The sequence below is a fragment of the Sceloporus occidentalis genome, unplaced genomic scaffold, assembly GCF_023333645.1.
Source record: "Sceloporus occidentalis isolate IW3139 unplaced genomic scaffold, rSceOcc1.0.p SCAF_18, whole genome shotgun sequence".
Lineage (NCBI taxonomy): Eukaryota > Metazoa > Chordata > Lepidosauria > Squamata > Phrynosomatidae > Sceloporus > Sceloporus occidentalis.
In genome coordinates, this window is record NW_028316998.1 from 1050957 (window position 1) to 1056956 (window position 6000).

A 6000-nucleotide genomic window follows, 5' to 3' on the forward strand; every position below is an offset into this window, starting at 1 on the left:
CTCTGGTCCATGGGAAGCATCCTTCTCTGTGATCATCAGAAGGGCGTGGATCATCTCATGAAGAAGCGTTTGCTCCAGATCTCTCCTCGGCCTCAAACTCAGCAGGGGCTCACTAAGGTGTATGGTGCACAAATTTCTGCTTTTGTCATAGCGACAAAGCCCAGCAGCCGTAATCATCCTCCGATTCCACTTCACCTCCACGTGGGTTAACTTTCCCCAGAAAAACAGGTGATTCAGCTTCAAAAACAACTCACGGATATTGTCCGTGGGGTCCAGAAACTCCCAAAATGGGTCAACCACTGAACTCCCCTCTGTTTTTAAAGAATCCATAGCACTAGCAACAAATTACACTGCTGGTAATCTCAGAAAAGTCTTGTTGAACAGCTCTCTCACACAGTAATATCTGTGCCACAAACAGAATGTCATCGTGTCATCACAGTGCCTTGATTTCCAGGCATAACGATGACATCATAGTAGCTGCCATAGTAGCACTGAATGTTTACACCAAGCTGTGAGCGGTTTTTAAAATAAAAAATAAAAAAAGCTAGGTTTAAGGGGACCAAACATGTTACTATTTGTGCTAAAGGAGAGGGAAAGGAGAAAATGTAAGCAATGTAAGCAATAGGACCTCATAGGATAACCCAAAATTATTAAATTAGGGAAATGAGATTCCAGTAGGAATGAAGGCATTTGGCTATGCCAATCATGGAAGAATTCTTAATAAATTGCTATGTTTGCGTTTTTCAAGTCAGTTCAATAGATAAGGAAATGGCTGAGTGGCAACAGACAGAAGGCTTTATTTATGGTTTATATTCAGAGGAAGGTCTTAGTACTGGAAGCCACATTTATGAATATTTTTAATAGTGATATTACAAAAAGGTCTTAAAGCTATAGCTTGTAATTTTATTGCATTTTATACAAAGGTCTGCTACAGGGCAGACATTCCTGGGGGGGCAAGACGGGGGGCAAATTATTTAACCCCTTTAGTACTGTGGGATTTTAGTACTCTAAAGTATTTTTGTTATTTTTACCATATGTTGGTTTACTGAATATTCCTCTTTTCCGTATTTGATAATATTTTCCTGTGTTAGCGTGCTGCTGAACCAAACTGAAATCTCAGCTTTTAAGGTATTATTTTTGACATCTTTATTTTTTTGTAACTGAAATTTAAAAGTTCATGTGTCTCTCCCAGCTTTGCAGAGTGCTTTGGGTGAGATGCTCTGCAGTCTCTTGGCCTTAGCTTTTTTTCTCTTGATGGTTTGTTGGCCTATTTAGCAGCTCTATTTTACTAAAATGTTTTATGTAGGGTTCAGTTAGAGCTGTATGCATTCATTTACTTTCATTTCTATTTGTCAATCAGAAGACAACATGACATTAAGAAGGGTGATATCTCAACAACTTCAGATTTCAATAATTGTTGCCTGTTCTAATTAACAATTATTTATAATCATAAAGTCAACACTCTCGGCAGGCTGCACAACCAATACCATGTGTAGCGGTATAACCCCTAGTGTCCCAGACACCGAAAATGAGAGCTGTTTACTGACATTTTTAAGTTAAGTTATGCAAAGCTGCCCCATGGCTTGGTACACTGCCCCCCAGATTTGCCTTATACCCTCCTATATGTCACCCTGATATGCTGCTCTGCCTCCCTGATATGCCACTTTGCCCTCCCCGATATGCCTTATACCACCCTATATGCCCCCCGACTTACCGATGGATCTCTAGTCTTGTACACCATGCGATGTGTGCAGACAACCTCCGCTGCTACCTGGGCCGGGGCTTCTGTGACTGAGCACCGGAAAGTCACATCACTCCGGTGCTCCATCATAGAAGGGACCTGAATCCTCCTCTCTGGCAACCGCCGGTGGATGTCAGCACGATGTGCACAGACAACCAATCAAAGAGACTCCACTGGTGCAAGATCTCAGCAAAAATGTAAAAATTAGGATAAAATTACACTTACAACAAATTTTGGCACAACCAAATGTTATGCACAATCGCTTTTTGTTGATCTTGCTCGCAATAAACAAAAATTGAAATGGTCCCAAGCTGATCTCAACGCGTTTTGCCAAATTCAAGTTTGGCTTCCTCAGGAGCCCCTGCCCTAGAAAGAAAGAAGGGCCATCTAAGGTAATAATGAAAAGAAACAGAAATTATTAATAAAAAATACATAATTATTACCTGATTACATGTCAGTGATATATTAAGTCACTGATTATTGATCGGTCTCCCTGAACTTATTAAAAAATATTTTAAAAAGTTTAAAAATTGAAATGCGCATGTTCCAGTTTTGACTCCACAATATCATAGAAACATGACTTTTCTATGCATGTGGGGTATCGCTGTACTCGTGGGGTGTTACAAATCAAGACCTATTTTGTTTTTTTCACATATCCACTTTAACATGGTGAAACTGCAAAGTGGATGAGAAAAATGTTTTCTTTTTTTTTTTGTTAGACTAAATTTGGAAGGCGCTGGCGTGGAATCAGCCGATATGCCCCTAACTAGATTCCCTCAGCTGTCTAGTGTTTGGAAATATATAGTTGTAGGGGGTTAAACTGAGATATGGGACTTCTACTGTTTCTCAAATGAGACCTGGAGCCAACAAACTGAAAAATTCCATGTTTGAAAACTGAAATGCGCATGTTCCAAATTTGAACCCGCAGTGCCAAAGAGACATGCCCTACCCATTCATATGGGGTATTTCTGTACTCGGGGGTTGTTTCTGAATACAAATCACAAGTTATTTTAGTAATTTTACATACTTAGGGGGAAAAATTACTGTTTGTTAAAAATTAAAAGAAAACATTTTTGCTGTAATATTTAGGACAGACTGGGACTAAAATGGTTAAAACAAAAGTGTTAAAATGCCCCAAGCAAACTAATTTGTCAAAAATTTCAACTTTCAAAAAATATATATTTTTGTTTAGCAATTTTTATTTTTCTAGCTGCTATTGGGGCGCACATACCACATTTAAAAAAATCTTGTTTGGAAACAGAGATGCATGTCATTCATATTTAACCCTGTAAGTGCCAAAATAAATAAAAATACCGGGCATATGTGGTGTTTCCAAAAACAGGGCAAATACCTAAATACACTTTGGGTTTTTCTCCCATTTGCCCTGGTTATATATAGTTTTTATAGGTGAAACTGTGAACACTTTCCCTTTTTCCCCTAGATATTTTTCATACATAATGATGGTTTATATATACTTGTGCAATATATAATGTGTGGGGGTGCACTAAATGAGTTAGTGGGCAATCAGAGTTGAATAAAGTCATAGCAAAAACACAAAAACTGCTCTGGTCATTTAATGCAAACATGGTGAAGAAAAAAAAGAAAAAACCCTGGTCCTGAAGGGGTTAAAATGCCTGCATTTGAAATACCTTGGAGTCATCAAGTTTGAAGTCATGAGGGTCCTGGCACATCAATTGTCATTAACCCTTTGTTTTTAGGTGACGTGCCCGGACTGTCAATTGTCATTAAGGGGTTAAGATTAGTCATCTGCGTTAGGGTACGGCGCACAGACTTTGTTACAAGATTCTAAGATTTAAGATTTTAATCATCTTAATGGATTGTTTATAAAACTAGCAGTTTTCTAAGTAGCGCTTCGCTTTTAACAAAGCTTGTATGTGCGATACGTGTTAAGTGTCCTTTTCCTCTTTCTGATAAGCTTGTCTGGATGGATGTTTTCATACAATATGATAGATTAATTGTTTTTGTTTTAATGCGACAATGGGCCTGGATAAATATCTATTTATATACAGTATATTACAAGTAGACTTCAACTGATTGTAATTGCCAATGTTTATCTTCATCTGTGTCTTCAGAGGATTTGTAACAGAGTAACCTCTAGAAACAAGTCCAGGACACTATAAATGAGAGTCACTCAGCTCTCTATGGCGTCTTACCCATATTTTAATTCTTGCATAATATAGAAACATATCACATACATCACAGAATGCTTAACATATTTCAACTAATAAGTATCCTATGAATACATGAGCAGAATGTATGGGTAAATGAATGAATGGGGAAAGGCAGCTCTGAAGACACTAGAGTTATAAAAGCTCTCTAATAAAATGCCGTTACTCACAACAGCCCTTTGCATTGACTAATGAAACGTGTGTGTGATCTATATATATATAGCCCCTTAAGGACAGTGGGCGGTCCCTAAACCCATTGAAAACAATGCATTTTGAGCGCGTACATGTACGGGCTTTGTCATTAAGGGTATGGTTTACAAACACATTATAAGAACCATTTGTATCTTCTACATTAATTAAAGTTGGTCCAGTAGGATTAACCTAGAATATATAAATACATCTGCCCAGGTTTGCATCATGTAAGGCTGTTTGTTTATTTATTTTAGATGGGGAAATGCCAGAATGATCAATGCAATTAGAAAGAACCAATGTGCAAAAATGTGCTTTAGTATCTGTCTATTGAAATTACGGCAAATTAATTTTTTAATACATATGATAGCTGAGAATTTAAGCTTTTCTGATGTCCTTCTTGCAAATCCATGATATATGCGTGATTTTCTTATTACCAGTTAATTCTAGCATTTGCTTGGCAAGCGTTCCGGGGTTTGCCCACTGTCAGGGCTTTGTTATAAAATAATAGTTACTATAGGTACTGATAGCGCTTTATATGTTCTTCTTGTATCAATATAGATCAGATCTTACTAATACATACATTTAATCCTATAATACATATTCTCTTATAACTCATTTTTCAATATACTTATTATGTAGTTAAGAATGTATTCAAATAATGAACGTTCTGCAGATATAATGATTGTTTTTTTTCTACATTACCTTAAAATAGTATTCTAAAACTTAGAAATATGTATAATGATTGTATCATTATACTAGAGTGACTACTTCATTAAAATCTTCATATTGGAAATTTACTTTAGGTTTTACCAGATATTAATTACCGTATTTGCTCAATTATAAGACGACCCTGATTATAAGATGGCCCCCCAAAATTTGAATATTAATTTAGAAAAAAAAGAAAAAGTTTGAATATAGGACTACCCTATAGGGAAAATGTTTTACTAGTAAATATTAATTCACATGCAAACTATTTTTCATATTTAATAAAAACTATGATTGAGAAAAATGATTTTTTGGTTTTTATTTGCCAACCTGCCCCAATTTGTGCACATATGCCCCACTGCTTGCTACTTTGCACCCCAGATATGCCTTGTACATCCCTATATGACACTCTGACCCCCAGATTTGGCTTATACCTGGCTATATGCTACTCTGTCTCCATGATATGCCTTTTAACCCCCATTATGCCACTCTGCCCCCAGAAATGCCTTTTAACCCCCTATATGCCACTCTGCCTACAGCAATGCCTTATATCCCCCAAATGCCACTCTGCCCCCCCCCCGACTTACCAGAGCTCGTTCCTTATACTTCAGACTCCAGGGCTTCTATGATGGAGCACCGGTGTGACGTGACCTTCCGGTGCTCAGTCATAGAAGCCCCCACGGAAGTGCCAGCAGCAGCAGAGGTTGTCTGTGCATATTGTGCAGACAACCTCCGCTGCTGCCGGCACTACCACCAGGGTTCCTATGATGGAGCATCGGAAGATTATGTCATGCCGACATAGAAGCCCCCAGAGGAAGTGCCGGCGGCAACAGAGTTTACCAGAGAGGAGGATCCAGGTCCCCTGCAGCACTGTGGGGGATCTGGAGCTTAGTCTTGTAGTCAGATTAGAAGATGACCTCAAAAATAAGACGAGGGGTACCGTGCAAATACGGTATTTCAGCATGGTAAAATTTGGCCAAACGCACCATAGGAGACACTTCTTGTCGGTTAAACTAAAAACGCTTCCTCCTTGTGAATAATCCTTTACCTGATATTTCTACTATAAGCCTAGTAAGAATTATCTTCCACAACTGCAAGGGAGCCAGACTGATCCCGAGGCATTTCATGATCAGGAACCTGTAATCGCACATCAGAATGCTATAAAATGACCTC